General features: G+C 43.5%; 1 long non-coding RNA gene across 1 annotated transcript in view; it reads left to right on the top strand.

Moving 5' to 3' along the window:
- Positions 1-24,621, top strand: part of LOC142099345 (uncharacterized) — a 258,678-nt gene that overhangs the window by 19,009 nt on the left and 215,048 nt on the right. The window contains exon 2 of the long non-coding RNA XR_012678516.1: positions 11,493-11,947. This is a non-coding gene — a long non-coding RNA (uncharacterized LOC142099345). The remainder of the gene's footprint in view (positions 1-11,492; positions 11,948-24,621) is intronic.

Genomic DNA, 24,621 nt, shown 5'->3' with positions numbered 1-24,621 from the left:
ACCAGACACAATAGGCCACTAGCATATGGGACGATTTACATTAGGACTAACAAAGGTATATACTTTACATATATACTTATGTACCATGATAGTGTAGAGGAAGCCTTGGGATACCATAGAGATTGAGATTGGCAGTGTTAGTAGTAACAAATGCGAAATGCACATTACAATATGTGTGCACAATATAATACTGTAAAAACACACAATTATGTTTGGACGCTGTTATTAATAAATGCAAAAAATGCAAAAATAACATTTGTCATGTAAAATATAATTAAACACAGACACTAATACAACATAAAAATACAAATTTAATTAAATTAAATACAAAAACTTGTTGTTTCCCTCTTTAAGAATTAAATGAAAATCTTCTTTGCTGCTGCAGTCCAAATGGAGATATCAATTAAGTAGTGCAAATAGACTGTTGTGACTTCATATAATATAGGTTAAGAGTTTTATTTTCAGTTTGTGTTTGGCTCACATATCTGTCCAAGAACCAGTATCAGGCTAAAATAAACAGCAAGCTACATTACAGTAAGGATTGGTTAATGTTCATGAGCAATTGGGGGAAAATACAGTCAGTTTTACCATGTTTTGCTTGCCTGTAAACATGGAAGCTAACTGCCCTTCTACCCTGCAAATTCATATGATAATGGCACTCTTAATAACTGATGCAACACACAACACCAAGCAGAGAGAGATTATGGCTGCAGCCTTTAAATTACTTTTCCTTCATAACCTTAAGGGGAATGGCATAAAGGTTGACCAAATGCCCCGAATGACCACTGAAAACCATGCTAATAAACAAAATCAGAGGTCACATATGCCACACCCGTCCAAGCTGCCAACTGACCCTGAGGACAAACACTCCATCTGTTACATGGCCAGGAATTCCCCCCAAACATATAGGGCCTAAGTCATTAAGAAGAGCAAGGCAAAAAAAGGAGTACATTTGATCCTGGATAAACCGTGTTACAATGCAATAGATGCAAATTAGTTTATTATTTTTCATGTAAGGAAAATACTGACTGCTTTTTCATGTAGCACATAAATACTTGATAGCATTATTTTTACATTGAAATGTAAAGTTGATCTAGGACATGCTCTCCCCAACTATAAATTTATCCCTACATTTTAAATTTACCTCCCCCTCTAATGTAACATGGTTTTGCCAAGGTGCAAAGTTACTCCTCTTTCTTGCTTCACTCTCCTTAATGCCTTCTGTCTTGACTTATCTGAGGTACAGTCAATAATCACCCTCCCTTTAACCACATGACAGGCTGTGACAACAAATGAGGGCTCGCAGAGTGCTATTAAGACCCATGACATGACTCTCTGGTTGTCACGGGCACTAGGAGTCTTTGCCCAGGAAATCACCAGATGTTGGCTTACCAGAGTAATATAGATGGTAATAGGTACTCTGGTAGCAGGGTGACAACGGAACTGGAGGAACAGCAGATGGTGAGAGAATGCTCGAGGAAAGTCTATGACTAGCAGCACTGGTAGTGAGTATAATATTGAACACGAGGAACTGGATGGACAAGGAAACGTGAGGGTAGTCAGTGGTCTGCGTATAGCAAGTTGTACCACTGCTATAGTGAGGAGGAATGTCCAGAGGTAGTGAGAGTCAGCGGTCTGCGTATAGCAAGTTGTACCGCTGTCTAGGTAAAGGAATGGAATCCAGGTGAAGGTAGATAACAGGGAAGTCAGTGGTCTGCGTATAGCAAGTTGTACCACTGCTATGTGAGAGGATACTTGAAACGTGTCACAGGGAACTGGAATCAGTGGTCTGCATATAGCAAGTTGTACCACTGCAATATATATGTGAGGAGGGCACGAGGAGATGAATGCTATGCAGAGTATACACGGGTACACAGAACTTGATCCCACGATGATATCACCATACAATGATAACAGAGCAGCACTGCTAAAGTATACAAAGTCACAATAACAATCCAGGCAAATAGGAGACAAAGTCAAAGGTAGCAATAGTCTCAGTGGATAGAGGACTCCGGAGGAGAACACAACTCAGTCCAGCTAGATATGCAATACACAAGCAAAGTCAATGAGAAGTATGCATACCGCGGTTCAGGAGAGCAGGCTGTCAGAGGGACGTGCAGGGATACCTGAACGGCTGAAGGCCGGCAGGAGGAGAGATCACTGGAAGGTAGAAGCGGTAATCAAGTTGGTGCAGCGCACGGCAGGTAAACCATCATGAACGAGGCAATACTCTGGAAGCAGTAGCAAATGGAACTGGAACTTGAAGAACACGGGAGAGTTGAGGCGGTCTGAACTCCAGTAGCAGAGATGGAAGCAGCGGAGCGCTGACCCGATGAACACAAGAGAGTTGAGATGAGCTGGAACTCTGTAGAAGCAACGGAGGCAGCGGATAGGAATCGGCTGGCTGCAGACACGATGAACACTGGGGAGTTGAGGTGAGCAGGAACTCTGTAGAAGCAACGGAGGCAGCGGATAGGAATCAGCTGGTGCAGACACGATGAACACAGGAGAGTTGAAGTGAGTAGGAACTCTGTAAAAACAGCGGAGGCAGCGGATAGGAATCAGCTGGCTGCAGACACGATGAACACAGGAGAGTTGAAGTGAGTAGGAACTCTGTAGAAACAACGGAGGCAGCGGATAGGAATCAGCTGGTGTAGACACGATGAACACAGGAGAGTTGAAGTGGTCTGGAAACCACAATAGAAATAACAGGAATCAGCAGGAGCTGAATACACGAGGAAACACAGGAACACCTTCAGAGGCTCATGGGAATGAGACTCCAAGATCAGGCAACGAGGTATTGACCACAGGTGCTTTAAATAGGGAGTGTTGCCTGATCAGCCAATTAATGAAAAGCAACAGATACTGAAGGCTGAAAGGGCTGCACATGCGCAGACCCTCAGGATGGCGGACGGCCATGGTTCCTAAACACACGAGAAGTAGCACTCACCGTCCGGAGAGTGACAGTACCCCCCCTTTAAAGGTGGGCACAGAACACCTGGAACCGGGTTTGTCCGGAAATTTGGAGTAGAACTTCTTAAGAAGAGTTGGAGCGTTGAGATCTTCTGCTTTGATCCATGAACGCTCCTCAGGACCAAAGCCCTTCCAATGAACGAGGAAACGAAGAACTCCTCGCAAAATTTTTGCATCTAATATGTGAGTAATCTCAAAGTCCTCCTCTTGATGAATTTGAACTGGCCGAGGTGCTGAAGGAGGGACCGAGAAACGGTTGATGATAAGAGGTTTGAGCAAAGACACATGGAAGGCATTAGAAATACGAAGGTTCTTAGGAAGTAGAAGTTTGAAACAAACTGGATTTATCACTTGAATGATCCTATACGGACCAATAAAACGAGGAGCGAACTTCATAGATGGGACCTTCAAACGAATATTTTTGGTTGATAACCAAACACGATCTCCGATTTTCAGTGGTGGAATAGCCCGTCTCTTTTTATCTGCAAAAGACTTATATCTGGCAGAAGTCTTCTTTAAACAGGTTTTGACCTGCGACCAAATGTTTTTGAAGGTTTGGCAAATAGTCTCTACAGCAGGAACTTGGGTGGGAGGGAGGGCAGGAAATTCTGGAAAAGACGGATGGTGACCGTAAACCACAAAGAATATAGAAGATGACTCATGGTACATGTTGTTATGAGCGAATTCAGCCCATGGAAGCAATTCTACCCAGTTGTCTTGGTTGGCTGAAGAGAACATCCTTATAAAAGTCTCAAGATCTTGATTGACCCTTTCGGTTTGTCCGTTTGATTGAGGATGGTAGGAGGATGAGAGTGATAATCGTATGCCCATGGTCTTACAGAGGGCCCGCCAGAATCTGGAAACGAATTGTACTCCTCAATCTGAAACAATCTCGGACGGACATCCATGAATACGGAAGATTTCTTTGATGAAATACTCAGCCAGAGTAGAAGAAGAAGGCAAACCAGTCAAGGGAACGTAATGCGCCATCTTCGAAAATCTGTCCACCACTACCCAAATAGTATTGCAGTTTTTACTAGGAGGAAGATCAGTAACAAAGTCCATACTAATATGGGTCCAAGGCTTGGACGGAATGGGTAGTGGTTGAAGCAAACCCTCTGGAGTTCTGCGGGGAGTCTTGAACTGGGAACACAATTCACATGCAGCCACAAAATCTTTGACATCTCTCCTCATAGAAGGCCACCAGTAACTTCGAGAAAGAATTTCAAAGGTCTTGCGTTCACCAGAGTGTCCAGAAAAACGAGAAGAGTGAAACCACGAAAGGATTTTCTTCTGAAGAGCAGGAGGCACGAGGGTTTTCCCAAATGGTAGCACTTTAGTGGAAGAAGCAGCCAGAGAAATACATTTGGGGTCTAATATAGAGTGGTTGGGACCATCTTCAACGTCTGAGGATGTCACAAAAACTCGAGATAGAGCGTCTGCTTTTTTATTCTTTGCAGCTGGTTTGAAGGTTATGATTAGTTCAAAACGAGAAAAGAAAAGAGACCATCTTGCTTGACGAGGATTCAAACATTGAGCAGACTGTAAATATGACAAATTCTTATGATCAGTAAAAATTGTCACAGGATGACGAGCTCCCTCCAACAAGTATCTTCACTCCTCTAATGCTACTTTAATAGCCAGCAACTCCTTGTCCCCGATGGTGTAATTCTTCTCCGCAGGCAGAAGACCCCGAGAGTAAAAGGCACAAGGATGGAATTTTTGTTGCTCTGATCTTTGGGAGAGAATGGCTCCTAAACCAACATTAGAGGCATCTACCTCTAGGAAGAAGGGAAGCGTCACATCAGGCTGTCGAAGAATAGGAGCAGAGGAGAAGGACTCTTTAAGAAACTGGAAGGCTTGAAGGGCCTCGGAGGACCATTGCTTAGTATTGGCCCCTTTACGAGTTAGGGCCACAATAGGAGATGCAATTGAGGAGAAATCTTGAATGAAGCGTCTATAGTAATTGGCAAAACCTAAAAAACGCTGAATTGCACGAAGAGTAGTTGGCTGAGGCCAATGTAACACAGCATTCACCTTTTCTGGATCCATCTGAAGACCAACTCCGGAGACAATATATCCCAGAAATGGAATCTGGGGCAACTCGAATGAACACTTTTCTAACTTGCAGAATAATGAATTTTTCCGGAGTCTGGAAAGGACCTCTGCCACATGTTGATGATGGGAAGGCAGGTCCTGCGAAAAGATCAATATGTCGTCCAGATAGACGACGACACAAACATATAACAAGTCCCGGAAGATCTCATTAATGAAACCCTGGAAAACAGCGGGGGCATTACATAACCCGAACGGCATTACTAAGTATTCATAATGCCCATCTCTGGTGTTGAAAGCTGTTTTCCATTCGTCACCGGACCTGATTCTAATTAAATTGTAGGTACCACGAAGATCCAACTTGGTAAAGATCCGAGCTCCCTTAATACGATCAAATAACTCCATAATAAGTTAAATGGGATACCGATTTTTGATAGTTATGGCATTAAGTTCACGGAAATCAATACAGGGGCGTAATGATCCATCCTTCTTTTTAACAAAGAAAAACCCGGCTCCAGCGGGAGAGGTAGAAGGTCCAATAAATCCTCGCTGGAGATTCTCTTGAATGTATTCAAATGTAGCTTGAGTTTCAGGTAACGAAAGTGGATACACACGACCCCTGGGAGGAGTCTTGCCAGGTTGAAGATCAATCGGACAATCCCACGAACGATGAGGAGGAAGACGTTCAGACTGGGTTTTATCAAATACATCGGCAAACGAAGCATACTGAGGAGGAAGTCCCGGTGAAGAAGGTGAAATGGAAGATTGCTGTATTTTAAGAGGAACGACTTGAGAGAGACAACGATGATGACATTCAGTTCCCCAAGACGTAACTTGAGGAGTGTGCCAGTCAATCTGGGGAGAGTGACGTTGAAGCCATGGAAGGCCTAAAACAATCGGACTTGTAGTAACAGGAAGAATTAAAAATGAAATTTCTTCTTGGTGTAATACACCAATTTGAAGGGTTACTGGAGACGTACTCTGAGTGATGAGCCCATTAATAATGCGTGATCCATCGATAGCAGTCACAGTAATGGGTGTCTTCAAAGTAATCACTGGTAGAGACCATAGATTCATGAGGGATTTCGAAATAAAGTTTCCCGCAGCTCCAGAGTCAATAAGTGCTTGGGACTTAAAGGATTTGGTAGCAAAGGAAACTATAACATCAAAAGCACAAACTTTTAATTTCGTAGAACATGGAGAGGACTCCAGGGACCCTAACTTCACCTCTCCAGAACTGGTTAGGGCCTGGCATTTCCCAATTTTTTAGGGCATGAATTGAGCATATGTGTGGAATCAGCACAATAGATAAAAAGTCTATTTTTTACTCTTCGGTCCCTCTCCTCTGAAGTTAATTTGGAGCGACCTATCTCCATGGGTATCACCGGAGATGAAGCTGGGCGAAGTTGAGGACTTGAGCGAAGAGGTGCTTTAACTGAAGTTGTTTTTTCAGACTCTCTTTCACGAAATCTCATGTCTACACGGTGGCAAAGGGAAATCAAATCTTCTAAAGAAGTAGGTAATTCTTGAGTAGTCAGTGCATCTTCAATTTTATCCGAAAGCCCCTGCCAGAAGGTGGCAATTAACGCTTCAGTGTTCCACTGAAGTTCAGAGGCTAATATCCTAAATTGAATGACGTACTGGCCTACTGTACGAGAACCCTGACGTAAACGGAGGATGCTGGATGCAGCGGAAATAACACGACCTGGTTCATCAAATACACTTCGGAACGTGGAAATAAATTTGGCTCTATCCTGTAATAATGGATCATTTCTTTCCCACAGAGGGGAAGCCCATGCGAGAGCTTGTCCGGAAAACAAGGAAATGAGATAGGCCACTCTGGAACGATGAGTAGAGAAATTTTGAGGTTGGAGCTCAAAATGAACTGAGCATTGATTTAGAAAACCCCTGCATGTTTTGGGGTCTCCATCATATTTTGACGGAGTAGGCAGGTGAAGCGTGGAAGCCGTAGACACCTGGAATGGCACTGGGGAAACGGAGGAAAGCACAGGAGCATCAATAGTAGCTGTGATATTTTGCACAGACGTTCCTTGGGAGGCTAACGCCTGGTAACATTGCAGCAACAGTTGTTTGGCGAGCATCCTGTTGTTCCATACGGGTAACCAGATGCTGCAGCATCTCTTTAGCTGTAGGTTCCGCATCTGGGTCTGTCATGGCCTGATCTTACTGTCACGGGCACTAGGAGTCTTTGCCCAGGAAATCACCAGATGTTGGCTTACTAGAGTAATATAGATGGTAATAGGTACTCTGGTAGCAGGGTGACAACGGAACTGGAGGAACAGCAGATGGTGAGAGAATGCTCGAGGAAAGTCTATGACTAGCAGCACTGGTAGTGAGTATAATATTGAACACAAGGAACTGGATGGACAAGGAAACGTGAGGGTAGTCAGTGGTCTGCGTATAGCAAGTTGTACCACTACTATAGTGAGGAGGAATGTCCAGAGGTAGCGAGGAGGTAGTGAGAGTCAGCGGTCTGCGTATAGCAAGTTGTACCGCTGTCTAGGTAAAGGAATGGAATCCAGGTGAAGGTAGATAACAGGGAAGTCAGTGGTCTGCGTATAGCAAGTTGTACCACTGCTATGTGAAAGGATACTTGAAACTGGTGTCACAGGGAACTGGAATCAGTGGTCTGCATATAGCAAGTTGTACCCCTGCAATATATATGTAAGGAGGGCACGAGGAGATGAATGCTATGCAGAGTATACACGGGTACACAGAACTTGATCCCACGATGATATCACCATACAATGATAACAGAGCAGCACTGCTAAAGTATACAAAGTCACAATAACAATCCAGGCAAATAGGAGACAAAGTCAAAGGTAGCAATAGTCTCAGTGGATAGAGGACTCCGGAGGAGAACACAACTCAGTCCAGCTAGATATGCAATACACAAGCAAAGTCAATGAGAAGTATGCATACCGCGGTTCAGGAGAGCAGGCTGTCAGAGGGACGTGCAGGGATACCTGAACGGCTGAAGGCCGGCAGGAGGAGAGATCACTGGAAGGTAGAAGCGGTAATCAAGTTGGTACAGCGCACGGCAGGTAAACCATCATGAACGAGGCAATACTCTGGAAGCAGTAGTAAATGGAACTGGAACTTGAAGAACACGGGAGAGTTGAGGCGGTCTGAACTCCAGTAGCAGAGATGGAAGCAGTGGAGCGCTGACCCGATGAACACAGGAGAGTTGAGATGAGCTGGAACTCTGTAGAAGCAACGGAGGCAGCGGATAGGAATCGGCTGGCTGCAGACACGATGAACACCGGGGAGTTGAGGTGAGCAGGAACTCTGTAGAAGCAACGGAGGCAGCGGATAGGAATCAGCTGGTGCAGACACGATGAACACAGGAGAGTTGAAGTGAGTAGGAACTCTGTAGAAACAGCGGAGGCAGCGGATAGGAATCAGCTGGCTGCAGACACGATGAACACAGGAGAGTTGAAGTGAGTAGGAACTCTGTAGAAACAACGGAGGCAGCGGATAGGAATCAGCTGGTGTAGACACGATGAACACAGGAGAGTTGAAGTGGTCTGGAAACCACAATAGAAATAACAGGAATCAGCAGGAGCTGAATACACGAGGAAACACAGGAACACCTTCAGAGGCTCATGGGAATGAGACTCCAAGATCAGGCAACGAGGTATTGACCACGGGTGCTTTAAATAGGGAGTGTTGCCTGATCAGCCAATTAATGAAAAGCAACAGATACTGAAGGCTTGAAAGGGCTGCACATGCGCAGACCCTCAGGATGGCGGACGGCCACGGTTCCTAAACACACGAGAAGTAGCACTCACCGTCCGGTGAGTGACACTGGTGCACTCATGACCTGCTGGCTGACTCCTATTGGTATACTTTCTATAATCCTGTAATGGTGCCCACCTAGTTAGTGCTCACTGATCGATTCCCCAGTAACTTTAACAACAAGTCTAAATCTTCCACCGTCATTCTCATTTGCAGGTCTCAGCTAGGTATGGATCCCCGTTCCAGGTCTTTTACACACAGGAGTCTCAAACTAAAAACTCAAATGTGTCATTGGCTGAAAGTATGGCCCCAGCCATGGTCCCACTCACAAAAATGACACAGTGTGAGGTTATTCTATTTATTTTACCTTTATATAAAGAGTAATATATGTAATTTACTTAAAACTGCGCCGGTTTGGCATGCTGTTGTCCCATGCAATATCTGTTGATAAGCATGCCTAATAAGCAGGCTGCTTAGAGGCCTAGGTGAAGTTGCTTCTTATAGCTTATGGTTCAATGGTTCAAGTGCAGCCTACGCTGTGTGACCGAGCTGCTCCTCTTGTGCGACTTGAGAGTGTGTGGAATAATAGGAAATTATTGGTCAATGCAGTCACTCTCCCACAATCCAGCCCGGATAGGTCTGTATTCATTAATACTAGGACCGGATGGCAAGTTACAGGTTTCCAGTTGTAAAAACTGTGTCTAGGAAAAAATGCAGCATAGGCCCTACTTAAATTTATGAACATGCAAATCTTGACACATATGAATTGCATATGCCGCATAGCTGCACTGCAATTGTTTCACTTGTATGTTGCATGTCTGCACAAATAAAAATATGCAGTCATGAAGCATGTTTATAAACTAACTGCAGTGCAGACAAACTCCCAGTGGCCATATTAATAGTACACATTTCTAGTACTTGTGGAAACCCCTATACAGTACAGCCTGAATTCTTTGTGGTATGGATTCAACAAGGTGCTGGAAAACATAGTTATAAACCTCACAATCAGCGACTGATAACCCCTATACAGAACCTATTGCGTGGGATGTTTTTTCACAATTAGCAGCCACCTTTCCCGGAATCATACTGTTCACTGGTGTTCGGATGACCCCTGGACTTGATCTCATTAATGTATAGTTATTATCAGCCGTGAATGAGGTAGAGTCAGGGAAACTCGCAGCTATGGAGCCACACGTAAGCACCACAAGACTGACAGGACACAAAAGAGAATAGTCAATTCGCAGGCTGGGTCAGAGGGCAGGAGAGGTATACAAGGTTAATAACCAGGCAGAAAATTCAAACATTCTAAACCAGCAGCAGAAAAAATACCAATCTATATAGAACAGAGGTACATGAACTAGCCTAGTTAAACCTAACACCAGCAATGCAATAATGGCAATGAGAGTATTTATGTCAGCTGCTAGGTAGAAATCATGTGAACAGGAGGTGTTGACTGATCAGCTGTTGGGTAGAAATCATGTGAGCAGAGATTGTTGGATGATCAAGCTGCTAGGTAGTGAGCAGAAATGAGTCTTGCAAGAGCTGATAAATCAGCTGCAATGTGAAATCCCCATTAGCAGCTCAGAAAGTAAGGTTAGTATGGTTGCTTAGCAACCTCCATCACACAGAGAAACAACAACTCTGACATACAGCAGAATCTGGAATGGATTCTGAGACAACACAGCAAACAAAAACATATTCCTTACAGATGCAGGTCCATGTTGACTTGATAGTATGACACATTTGTTGTAGATTTATTGGCTCCACATACTTTCTGAGAATCTCCCATTCCATGTTGTGTTGGATTGCAATCTGAGCATATTAAGGGGCCTAATGTATGCCATACAAACTTTCCCCACAGCACCAGCCTGCACCATTGAAACAAGGCAGGAAGGATCCATGGATTCATGTTGTTTACACTATATTCTGACCCAGACCAGCAATGTTTTTTCCAATCTTCATTGGTGAGTCTCTGCCCACTGTTGCCTCAGTTTCCTGTTCATAGCTGACAGGAATGGAACTTGGGGTGGCCTTTAGTTGCTGTAGCCCATACACTTCCATTCTCCTTTGACCTCTCTCTTTAACAAAGTGGTTTTGCCCAAGAACTGATGCTTACTGGATGTTTTGTGTTTTGCGCACCATTCTCTACAAACTCTAGAGACTGTCGTGGGTGAGAATCCCAGATGAGCAGTTTCTGAGATACTCAAACCACCCTGTCTGGCACCAACAATTTTTATTCCACGGTCAAAGTCACTTAGATCACATTTCGTCCCCATTCTGTTGTTTGGTTTGAACAATAACTGAACCACTTGACCATGTCTGTATGCATTTATGCATTGAGTTACTGACACATGTGTCACAAAATGAGTTTGATATCCCCTTAACCAGGCTATACCTTGTTTCTCACAAAATGTGGAGCATAACAACATGTACTTTTTATTGCCCTGTAAATGTTCCCCAGCTTATCAGAGTACAAATGCAGTGTCTAATTACATGTGGTTAAGGGGACATTGTAACCATACCTATATAGGAGACTTTTTCACTGTATGTTACTTGTTGTAAATATGTATATTGTTGATATTATAGTGAAGCTGTTATTCATTGTTCCTAAAGTGAAGCCAGGTGGGTTAGGTGTTAGGATCAGGTTCCAAGATACAGGTGAAGGGGCTGTATCTATATTCATTCTCCCTCTCCTTTCTCTACAGGAAGTACTGAACAGCTGAAAGCTAGGTCTGGCTGAAAAAGCCTGTAAGGGTTTAACTTAAGGAGGGGCTGATTGCTATCCTATATCTGGAAGTGGGGAAGGCCAATTAGTATCCATTGTCCTCCACAGGACTAAACCAGACATTCTGTCAGGGGCACAGCTGTGAGAGCCACTGTGGAAGGTCAGCTCATATCCACCCTTCCTCCAACCCCCTTATCCAGCACCCACCAATGTTTAAGAGGAAGAGAACAAGGGGTTTGCCCAGGGAGGGGAAACACTGTGGAAATTTGACCCTGGATATAAGGAACCACTCGTGGGGAGAAAGGCTGTTCATTCTGAGGATTGATTCCTGGAAGGTGTAGGGTAATTGGTGTTGAGTTTCCTTCTCTACCAGTAGACTACATCTGCAGCTGAGAGAAGTCGAAGTTTTTGGATTCTACAAGTCAAGACAACCAGGTGACTATAACTTCTTAATCTGTAAGGGACAGATAATGTGGTAAACCTACCTGGCATTTATTTACTGTGTGTATATAATCTAGTGATTGTTTTTATTACAATCATTTTTTTTTTACTTTCTAATTGCATTTGCCTGAGTGACTTTAAGAACCCTAGAATGTACTGGGTAGGCTTCCCTGACAAAGTAAGACACCGTGGCCAGCCAGCCAGCGTGAAGTGGATAGTATTGGGCCAGATAAACCCTGTATTCTAAAAGCATAACAGGCTAATAAAATATTTGCATTAATGAGTAGGTGTACCTAATAAAGTGGCTGCTGGGTCTATATTTTGTATAATTTATACACTATATTTATACACCAACAGGGACTGTAATGACATTTTATTCAAATACATATACTTGAATAGGAGTTGGTCCCCATTTTGCAGTGGTAAGAGCTTCCACTCTTCTTTGAAGGCTTTCCACAAGATTTTGTAGTGTTTCTTAGGAATTTGTACACATACATTCTGTAGAGCATTTATGAGGTCAGGCACTGATGTTGTATCGATGGGGTTAGGGTCAGGGCTCTGTGCAGGCCAGTCAAGTTCTTCCACACAGAGCTCATCAAATCATGTCTTTGTAGTCCTTGCTTTGTGTACTGGGGCACAGTCATGTTGGAATAGGTAAGGGCCTTCCCCGAACTGTTGCCACAACGTTGGAAGCAGAGCATTGTCCAAAATGACTTGGCATGCTGAAGCATTAAGTTATTCACTGGAGATAAGGAGCCTAGCCCAAACCCTGAAAAACAGCCCCATACCATTATCCTTCCTCCACCAAGCTTACAGTTGGCATAATGCAGTCAGGCAGGTAATGTTTTCCCTGCATCTGCCAAACCCAGACTCGCCCATCTGAATGCCAAACAGAGAAACGTTTCAACTGCTCCACAGTCCAGTGTCGGTGTGCTTTACACCACTCCATACGATGTTTGGCATTGGTCTTGGTGATGTGAGGCTTGCATGCAGCTGTTCGGCCATGAAAATCCATTCCATTAAGCTCCTGCGTCACAGTTTTTGTCCCTACATTAATGCCGGTGGAAGTTCATAACTCTTCAGCTATGGAATCAACAGAGCGTTGGCGACCTTTACGCACCATGCACCTTAGCAATCATTGACACAGCTCTGTTTATGTATTGGATTTAGAAGACCAATTGGATAACCATAGCCTACCAGTTGTGACAAAGGGAATAGTTTTCCACAGGCCTCTAAGACAGGTGTTAGGTGTTCAGCTGACAGTCTGCAAGGCAAAGTTGCAGACAGAATTATATATTCGCATAACCGTGCAATTAATTTAAAGTAGTGGTAGTCAATATAATGATGCTGTAAACGCCGACAGTACATACCCAGACGAGATCACACCGAAGACCTGATTGCCGACAGATTGGTAAGACAAATTGTTTGAAATGGAGACTATTTTTTATATACTAGCAATGCGGAGACAGGTACTAATTTAAAGAGATGCTGGCTGTAGAATGTACAAGGCTTTGTACAGAACCTTGTACAACTGGTGCCACCTTAAATTAGTACCTTAACAGCACACTTAATAGCGTGGCCCTTAAATGTGACATCATCAGAGTGTGCCGGGATCTTCAGCGGTCTCCAATTTCTTCAACTCTCCGTTTCAAGCATTTTCAAGCATATATATATATATATATATATATATATATATATATATATATATATATCTATATATCTGTTTCAAGTATATCTAGATCAGAGGTGTCCAAGCCCAGTCCTCAAGGGCTACCAACAGTTCACATTTTCAGAATTTCTGTCTGTAGAAACAGGTGGGTTAATTACTAACCTAGCCAAATAGAGTAACTCACCTGTGCATGATTAAAGAAATCCTAAAAACATGAACTGTTGAAAGCCCTTAAGGACTGGGCTTGGACACCTCTGCTCTAGATGATTCACTATACATAAATATACACACATACACAAACAAAATTGTAAAATATGAATTAATACATAAAACACACTTCATTCTGCAAACATATTAAAATGTAATTACACTAAAGTTCCGCATTCAAAGTTAGACAAATTGTGTTGTTCTCTCTTACCTAATCTTGCAGCGTTGACTACCTGACATTCTCTCTTGCTTGTTCTTGGAGCATTGTTGTCAATTGACTGGCTTCTTGAAACTTGGAGTCCGGTATTGAAAATATTCAAAATTGTATTATAGTGCAAAATGTTAACAAACCCAGAATGATTCAAATACAACACTCCATTATGATCACATAAAACAACCCCCTAGTGCAGACATAGACAATAAAATATGTGAAAATTATTTACAACTATATTCTAACATCTACCAGCCCTGACTTGCATTCTAGTATTGCCACATAATATAGAGATCATGCCCCAAATAAGCTATTTCATCAGCTACCCCCGCCATCCAATTCATCCCCACAACCCATTTTTACCAAGCCCCACCAGAAGTTTATGACCCCTACCATCCATTTCATTACCCACCCAACCACTCATTTGCTCAACCCCTAGACAATTCATTAACCCCCCATTCAAATCATTTACCCCCCCATAGTCACTTCATTAACTCTCCTCTAGCCACTTCATTAACCCCCTGCTCAACTATCAAGCAGCCAGTTAATCACTCCCCCTCTACCCCAGTCATCTCCCTCCTGCTTCCCCTGATATTTAAACTGCACTAACCTTTTCTGCTCCTCTTCTCTTCAGGCTCTGGGGCTTCTGTCTTCTAGACATGCAGCTAAAGCACATCCCATGCTGTTAGCTGCCCTATCATTGCGGGCGCGGGCTCAGTGATTAATGTGGTCAAGTGAGATGTGATAATCTCACGTGACCACAATAAGCTTCACACCGCAGTCGCACTGACAGGACAGCTAACAGCATCAGATGTGCTGTTAGCTGCCTGCATCAGCCTAATTGGACACACTGACAGTCGGGACTGCCCCCTTGAGACCAAAGGCGGCCCGATCACTTTGGAGGGGAGTGCCGGACATTTTAAGTAGAAAAAAATATGACACATTAAATTTTTTTAGATTTTTAAAAATGCTTGTTAGTTGTCCCGGCGCTGCGCCCCCATGACCCAGCGCTCCAGGCTGCATCCTGATCAACATAATGGTTGATCAGGTTCTAGTCACAAGAAAGTATGTGGAACTTTGTACTATTTGTTACTTTGTTATCCTGACAATAAAAGCAAAGAACCAAGCAAGAAGTTATTCGTGTCTGCTTCATCAGAAGGGTGCCCATGCCACACAATGTTCTATAAAAAGTAGGAAAGTTACAAAGCTAAGTACTAGTACTATGTATAAATTTTATACCATGTTTGCATGGAATCTGTTTTAACAGGGTAGTTGGTTCTTACAGTAAATAATGTAGTTCAAATGCCTTATCCACTCTCTGATCATCTCCCGCCTGGACTACTGCAACCTTCTCCTCACTGGCCTCCCCCACTCTCATCTCGCTCCCCTTCGATCTGTTCTTAACTCTGCCGCTAGGCTTATTTTCCTTTCTCGCCGCTCCTCTTCTGTCTCCTCCTTCTACCTAGCTCGTCACTGGCTCCCATTCCCCTTCAGAATCCTCTTTAAGCTCCTCACACTCACCTACAAGGCCCTCGCCAACTCCACTGCGCCCTACATCTGCACCCTCCTCTCTATTCATACTCCATCCCGCCCTCTCCGTTCTGCCTCTGACCATCGCCTCTCTTCCCCCCTTATAACCTCCTCCCACGCGCGTTTCCAAGACTTCGCCCCCGCTGCCCCCCTCCACTGGAACAAGCTCCCTCCCTCCATCAGGACTTCCCCTAATCTGTCCAGTTTCAAACGGGCCCTAAAAACCCACCTTTTTCTTAAAGCCTTTCAGTCTCCCACTTAACTTCCTACCTTATCTTCTGCCTCCGTCCGCCTGCTCTCCCTCTCTCCCCTGCGTCTCTCTGTCTGTCTACCCCTCCGTTTAGATTGTACGCTCCTCTGAGCAGGGCCATCTCTCCTCCTGTTTACACCACTTCTAAAGCTGGGTACACACTACAGAAATTTCGACCAACTTTTTATGCCGAGCGATTTTACATGCGATCGATGGTCCGATCGCTCGGTCCATGGACTGCATACACACTAGCCTTGTTTAGAACGATAAAGGAAAGAGCGGACGTCCCTTTAGCGACTTTTTACAGCCATGTTGTCGTGAGCAATGACTGTAATTTCATACTCACTGTTGTGGATCGGTCGGAAGTTTATACACACTACACAGCGGAAACGAGATTGGAACGAAAATATTAAACGGTACGACCAACCAAATGAGACGACAATCGTCCATTTGGGCAGACTTTCGACCATCGTGTAACTGTACACACTGACCCGACTTTTGAACGAGCGGTCGTATGCCGGCTGTTTCAGCCGATTATTGGACGAAAACAGAGCAGTGTGTACCCAGCTTAACTCTGCTCTCCAGCTACTTAGCCCTCCTCCTCGAGGGTCCTCCACCCCCCCCCCCCGTCCCCTCTCACTCCCTCCTCCCCCCTCTGGGGGTCTCCCTGTCTTCCGCGCCCTCCTTCTTGGGCGCCGTCGTTTGCGGATCCTCCCTCCCCCTTCCCTGCCCTCTCTAGCTGTGCATTGAGCTTACTGTGCTTACTGTTTACTGTACTGTGCTGTCTCCCATTGTATTGTAATTCGTTTGTCCCTGTACGGCACTACGGACACCTTGTGGCGCCTTATAAATAAAAATTAATAATAATAATAATAATAGTTCAGCATGATATTGTGAAAGTGACTGAGATTTCCGCATTCAGTACACAGTGCTCAGCTTTGAGCAATGATTGGATGGCATGACACCGTAGTCAGGGACAGTAAAGTTTAAGTAATGACGCCTGCATGAGATCTAGGAGACAACATCTTGAATGCAGTTTGTAAACATTATCCTGTAGAGTGGTATCGCAAATTAAAAGTGCTGCGAATGCATGAGTATACATGTATACAGAGTGTTTGTGTGGAATGTGTTTACAATAAGTGTATGACAGAGTGTATATAGAGCATATACATTATGGGCATGATTCATTAAGGATAGTAAAAAAAAAAAAATGCACCTTGGCAAACCATGTTGCATTGGAGTGGGATGTAAATTTTAAATATGATGGCATATTTATATTTGGGGTAGGGCATGTCCTAGATCAAGTTTAAATTTTAGTGTACAAATAAGCTATCAAATATTTGTGTGCTACATGAAAAATAAGACAATATTTAACTTATATGCAAAATAAAAAAATTATTTGCACCCATTGCATTGTAACTTGTTTTTTTCCAGGATAAAACTCACTATTTTTTTGCCTTACCTTCCTTAATTAATCAGGTCCTATATGCAAAGAATGTGCATAAAGTACCTAGGTGTATATTGTGTTTTTTGTGTATACTCTGTATCTCTGTGTGTGTACTTCTTTCTTTAAGCTGTCACTTGTTTATCTTCATCTCTGTAGTCTTACCTTCTGTGTGTCAATGAATAATAAATACAAGTTTTCTTATTCTCCATTCAACAACTCTTTGATTGGCTGAAATTGATTGTAGTTCAGAGACACACATCTAACAATAGATACATTTGCCTTATTTTAATTAGAGATGAGCGCACTCGGATTTCTGAAATCCGAGCCCACCCGAACGTTGCCGATCCGAGTCGGATCCGAGACAGATCCGGGTATTGGCGCCAAATTCAAATCTGAAACTGAGGCTCTGACTCATAATCCCGTTGTCGGATCTCGCGATACTCGGATCCTATAAATTCCCCGCTAGTCGCCGCCATCTTCACTCGGGCATTGATCAGGGTAAAGGGAGGGTGTGTTAGGTGGTCCTCTGTCCTGGTAGATCTCGTGCTGTGCTGTTTAGTTCTGTGCTGTGCTGTTTAGTTCTGTGCTGTGCTGTGCTGTGCTGTGTTCTGCAGTATCAGTCCAGTGGTGCTGTGTGCTGTGCTCTGTCCTTCTGAGGTCAGTGGTGCTGCTGGGTCCTGTGCTGTGTCCTGTTCAGTCCAGTGGTGCTGTGTCCTGTGCTCTGTGCTTCTAAGGGCATAGTTATTTCCCCAATATTCCCCTGTGTTTAAAAAAATAAAAAAAAGTTATTTAAAAAAATACCAAAAACTAATTTAATTTTTTTTAATTACCACAAAATTTGCACAACCAATCCTGCAGTATAAGCCCATTGGTACTGCAATATTACCAAGTTCACACATTCAGCAGTAAAAGTCCAGTGGTACTGCAATATTACATAGTTCACACATTCTGCAGTATCAGTCCAGTGGTGCTGTGTCCTGTGCTCTGTCCTGCTGAGTTCCGTAGTGCTGCTGGGTCCTGTGCCGTGTCCTGTTCAGTCCAGTGGTGCTGTGTCCTGTGCTCTGTGCTTCTAAGGGCATAGTTATTTCCCCATTATCCCCAAGTTTTTAAAAAATAAAAAAAAAGTAAAAAAAATTAAAAATTAAAAATTAAAAAAAAAATAATATAATTATAACCAAATTTGCACAACCAATCCTGCAGTATAAGCCCATTGGTACTGCAATATTACCAAGTTCACACATTCAGCAGTAAAAGTCCAGTGGTACTGCAATATTACATAGTTCACACATTCTGCAGTATCAGTCCAGTGGTGCTGTGTCCTGTGCTCTGTCCTGCTGAGTTCCGTAGTGCTGCTGGGTCCTGTGCCGTGTCCTGTTCAGTCCAGTGGTGCTGTGTCCTGTGCTCTGTGCTTCTAAGGGCATAGTTATTTCCCCATTATCCCCAAGTTTTTAAAAAATAAAAAAAAAGTAAAAAAAATTAAAAATTAAAAAAAAATAATATAATTATAACCAAATTTGCAAAACCAATCCAGCAGTATAAGTCCATTGGTACTGCAATATTACCAAGTTCACACATTCTGCAGTATCTTGTGCTACATATAATGGAGACCAAAAATTTGGAGGATAAAGTAGGGAAAGATCAAGACCCACTTCCTCCTAATGCTGAAGCTGCTGCCACTAGTCATGACATAGACGATGAAATGCCATCAACGTCGTCTTCCAAGCCCGATGCCCAATCTCGTAGTACCGGGCATGTAAAATCCAAAAAGCCCAAGTTAAGAAAAAGTAGCAAAAAGAGAAACTTAAAATCATCTGAGGAGAAACGTAAAGTTGCCAATATGCCATTTACGACACGGAGTGGCAAGGAACGGCTTAGGCCCTGGCCCGTGTTCATGACTAGTGGTTCAGCTTCACCCACGGATCTTAGCCCTCCTCCTCCTCCCTCCCCCTACAAAAAATTGAAGAGAGTTATGCTGTCAGCAACAAAACAGCAAACAACTCTGCCTTCTAAAGAGAAATTATCACAAATCCACAAGGCGAGTCCAAGGATGTTGGTGGTTGTCAAGCCTGACCTTCCCATCACTGTACGGGAAGAGGTGGCTCGGGAGGAGGCTATTGATGATGTAGCTGGCGCTGTGGAGGAACTTGATGATGAGGATGGTGATGTGGTTATTGTAAATGAGGCACCAGGGGGGGAAACAGCTGATGTCCATGGGATGAAAAAGCCCATCGTCATGCCTGGTCAGAAGACCAAAAAATGCGCCTCTTCGGTCTGGAGTTATTTTTATCCAAATCCAGACAACCAATGTATGGCCATATGTAGCTTATGTAAAGCTCAAATAAGCAGGGGTAAGGATCTTGCCCACCTAGGAACATCCTCCCTTATACGTCACCTGAATAACCTTCATAGTTCAGTGGTTAGTTCAGGAACTGGGGCTAGGACCCTCATCGGTACAGGGACACCTAAATCCCGTGGTCCAGTTGGATACACACCAGCAACACCCTCCTCGTCAACTTCCTCCACAATCTCCATCAGATTCAGTCCTGCAGCCCAAGTCAGCAGCCAGACTGAGTCCTCCTCAATACGGGATTCATCCGAGGAATCCTGCAGCGGTACGCCTACTACTGCTGCTGTTGCTGCTGTTAGTCGGTCATCTTCCCAGAGGGGAAGTCGTAAGACCGCTAAGTCTTTCACAAAACAATTGACCGTCCAACAGTCGTTTGCCATGACCACAAAATACGATAGTAGTCACCCTATTGCAAAGCGTATAACTGCGGCTGTAACTGCAATGTTGGTGTTAGACGTGCGCCCGGTGTCCGCCATCAGTGGAGTGGGATTTAGAGGGTTGATGGAGGTATTGTGTCCCCGGTACCAAATCCCGTCGAGATTCCACTTCACTAGGCAGGCGATACCAAAAATGTACAGAGAAGTACGATCAAGTGTCCTCAGTGCTCTAAAAAATGCGGTTTTACCCACTGTCCATTTAACCACGGACATGTGGACAAGTGGTTCTGGGCAAACGAAGGACTATATGACTGTGACAGCCCACTGGGTAGATGCATCCCCTTCCGCAGCAACAGCAACAGCTGCATCAGTAGCAGCAACTACAAAATGGCTGCTCGTGCAAAGGCAGGCAACATTGTGTATTACAGGCTTTAATAAGAGGCACAACGCTGACAACATATTAGAGAAAATGAGGGAAATTATCTCCCAGTGGCTTACCCCACTTAGACTCTCATGGGGATTTGTGGTGTCAGACAATGCCAGTAACATTGTGCGGGCATTAAATATGGGCAATTTCCAGCACGTCCCATGTTTTGCCCACACCATTAATTTGGTGGTGCAGCATTACCTCAAGAGTGACAGGGGTGTGCAGGAGATGCTTGCGGTGGCGCGCAAAATTGCTGGACACTTTCGGCATTCAGCCAGTGCCTACCGCAGACTAGAGGCACATCAAAAAAGCATGAACCTGCCCTGCCATCACCTCAAACAAGAGGTTGTGACGCGCTGGAACTCCACCCTCTATATGCTGCAGAGGATGGAGGAGCAGCAAAAGGCCATTCAGGCCTACACAGCCACCTACGACATAGGCAAAGGAGTGGGGATGCGCCTCAGTCAAGCGCAGTGGAGACTGATTTCCGTTTTGTGCAAGGTTCTGCAGCCATTTGAACTTGCCACACGAGAAGTCAGTTCCGACACTGCCAGCTTGAGTCAGGTCATTCCCCTGATCAGGCTGTTGCAGAAGCAGCTGGAGAAAGTGAGGGAGGAGCTGGTAAGCCATTGCGATTACACCAAGCATGTAGCTCTTGTGGATGTAGCCCTTCGTACCCTTTGCCAGGATCCGAGGGTGGTCACTCTTTTAAAGTCAGAGGAATACATTCTGGCCATCGTGCTCGATCCTCGGTTTAAAGCGTATGTTGTGTCTCTGTTTCCGGCGGACACAAGTCTACAGCGGTGCAAAGACCTGCTGGTCAGGAGATTGTCCTCTGAAGAGGACCGTGACATGCCAACAGCTCCACCCTCATTTTCTTCCACATCTATGGCTGCGAGGAAAAAGCTCAGTTTTCCCAAAAGAGGCACTGGCGGGGATGCTGATAACATCTGGTCCGGACTGAAGGACCTGCCAACCATTGCAGACATGTCTACTCTCGCTGCATTGGATGCTGTCACAATAGAAAAAATTGTGGATGATTACTTTGCTGACACCATCCAAGTAGACATGTCAGACAGTCCATATTGTTACTGGCAGGAAAAAAAGGCAGTTTGGAAGCCCCTGTACAAACTGGCTCTATTTTACCTGAGTTGTCCCCCCTCCAGTGTGTACTCGGAAAGAGTTTTTAGTGCAGCGGGGAACCTGGTCAGTGAGCGGCATAGGAGGTTGCTTCCTCATAACGTTGAAAAAATGATGTTTATAAAAATGAATAATCAATTCCTCAATGAAGTACAGCACTGCCCTCTAGATACTACAGAGGGACCTGTGGTTGTGGAGTCCAGCGGGGACGAATTGATAATGTGTGATGAGGAGGAAGTACACACTGTAGGGGGAGAGGAATCAGAGGTTGAGGATGAGGACGACATCTTGCCTCAGTAGAGCCTGTTTAGTCTGTACAGGGAGAGATGAATAGCTTTTTTGGTGTGGGGGCCCAAACAAACCAATCATTTCAGCCAAAGTTGTTTGGTAGGCCCTGTCGCTGAAATGATTGGTTTGTTAAAGTGTGCATGTCCTATTTCAACAACATAAGGGTGGGTGTGAGGGCCCAAGGACAATTCCATCTTGGAACTTTTTTTTTTGCATTATATGACCAATCAACAGTCGTTTGCCATGTTGAAAAAGTAAAACCAAATTTAAACAAATTCAAGAAATTAAACCAAAAGTTAAATGCCCTGTCATAATTTAAAACAAGAGGTATTGACGTGCTCTAAAACTACTGTATTGTTGTTTATATTTTATAAACACTACACTTGAAAGCTTGAGTCTTTCAATAAAAAAGTAACTGTCCATTGCACGAATATTTGCAACAGGGACAATTTTAGGGTTAAGAAAGTCAACTAATAACACTTCGACGCTGTCTGTCTTTATAAACACTACACTTGGAAGTTGGAGGAGGTATTGTGGCCCCGGCACCAAATTTTCTACCGGGGCCACTCCACTGTACAGTCCATATTTAGGTGTATCAGATATTAAACAACGGTGACAGTTGATGCCCAATTTTTTAATTATATTGTGGCCTCGGTACCAAATTGTGTACCGGGGCCACCACACTATGCAGTCCATACCCTTTTTTGGTGGAATTCTGACCCGTGGAGGGTTTTTTAATTATATTGTGGCCTCGGTACCAAATTGTGTACCTGGGCCACCACACTATGCAGTCAAGATAGATAGATGCGTATCATAGATAAAGTACATTCAGTGGTGTGGGGCAAATTGAAAAATATTCAAAATGCACTGACATTATCAAAAACAAGAGGTTGTCACACGCTAAAACTCCAACATGTATATGATGGAGAGGATGGAGGAGCAGCCGTATGTGCAGTGTAATGCAGACCTGTTGAAGGTTTTTTATATATTTTATTGTGGTTTTTAATATATATTGTGGTGACCCACTCCTCTACGCAGTCCAGGTACATTTATTGGTGCGAATCATACAAGTTGATGGTTTTCTTATTATATATATTGTGGTGACCCACTCCTCTACGCAATCCAGGTACATTTATTGGTGCGAATCATAAAAGTTCAGGGTTTTTAATATATATTGTGGTGACCCACTCCTCTACGCAGTCCAGGTACATTTATTGGTGCGAATCATACAAGTTGATGGTTTTCTTATTATATATATTGTGGTGACCCACTCCTCTACGCAGTCCAGATACATTTATTGGTGCGAATCATAAAAGTTCAGGGTTTTTAATATATATTCTGGTGACCCACTCCTCTACGCAGTCCAGGTACATTTATTGGTGCGAATCATACAAGTTGATGGTTTTCTTATTATATATATTGTGGTGACCCACTCCTCTACGCAGTCCAGATACATTTATTGGTGCGAATCATAAAAGTTCAGGGTTTTTAATATATATTGTGGTGACCCACTCCTCTACGCAGTCCAGGTACATTTATTGGTGCGAATCATACAAGTTCAGGGTTTTTAATATATATTGTGGTGACCCACTCCTCTACGCAGTCCAGGTACATTTATTGGTGCGAATCATACAAGTTCAGGGTTTTTAATATATATTGTGGTGACCCACTTCTCTACGCAGTCCAGGTACATTTATTGGTGCGAATCATACAAGTTGATGGTTTTCTTATTATATATATTGTGGTGACCCACTCCTCTACGCAGTCCAGAAAGATACCTCGTTGCAATGTTTTGGACTAATAACTATATTGTGAGGTGTTCAGAATACACTGTAAATTAGTGGAAATGCTTGTTATTGAATGTTATTGAGGTTACTAATAGCATAGGAGTGAAAATAAGCCCAAAAACTTGATTTTTAAACTTTTTATGTTTTTTCCAAAAAAAATCCGAATCCAAAACCTTAAATCCGAACCGAGACCTTTCGTCAAGTGTTTTGCGAGACAAATCCGAACCCCAAAAATAATGAAAATCCGGATCCAAAACACAAAACACGAGACCTCAAAAGTCGCCGGTGCACATCCCTAATTTTAATATACGTTAAGTGAACTTGAAATGAACTTAAATACACTTGCTAAAAAGTTTGTTTAGTAAAAAGAAATTTGCCTTCAATTACTAGCAAAGTGGTGAACAGAATTAGGTGATGGAAAATGGTGCTTCTTGGCTTTGATAAAACTAAAAATAATTAGGATTACTTTTTATTACACATCTCCAGATCATCATATGAATGAACTTAATGCAAAGCTGAATTCTACAGACATCAAATGAATTAGGCGACACTGTCAAAAGTGCTTATACTCAGTATGTTACTGCACATACTGAGTAAGTCAGAATACAGTTATCAGGTATTCAGCAATGTCTCCCTCCCCTTTCTTTATTTCCATTTGCTCTACCTCATCTTTCTTCCTCCAGGGATACAGAACAAACACACACACTGTAATCCTCTTTCAGAAAGTCCCCTATCAGTACAGAGCAGACGGTCAGATTGTGCATGTTTTGTTCCTAGTTTAGAGAAAAGAAATCCTCAACTTATTAGGACTCTAGGGTTATGGCTGTGTTTCTGTCCTCAAAAAATTGCTAGTAACACAGGACTGCTGCATCATGCTTGTAGTCATGTCCTCAAAATTGAGACAAAATCACCACAGACTTGCTGGTGACAAAATATATGCCCTTAAATCCAAGATTACAAAATGCTTTATATTTATAATGTAATATAC

The sequence above is a fragment of the Mixophyes fleayi genome, chromosome 8, assembly GCF_038048845.1.
Source record: "Mixophyes fleayi isolate aMixFle1 chromosome 8, aMixFle1.hap1, whole genome shotgun sequence".
NCBI lineage: Eukaryota > Metazoa > Chordata > Amphibia > Anura > Limnodynastidae > Mixophyes > Mixophyes fleayi.
This window is presented reverse-complemented; position numbering and strand designations above follow the sequence as displayed.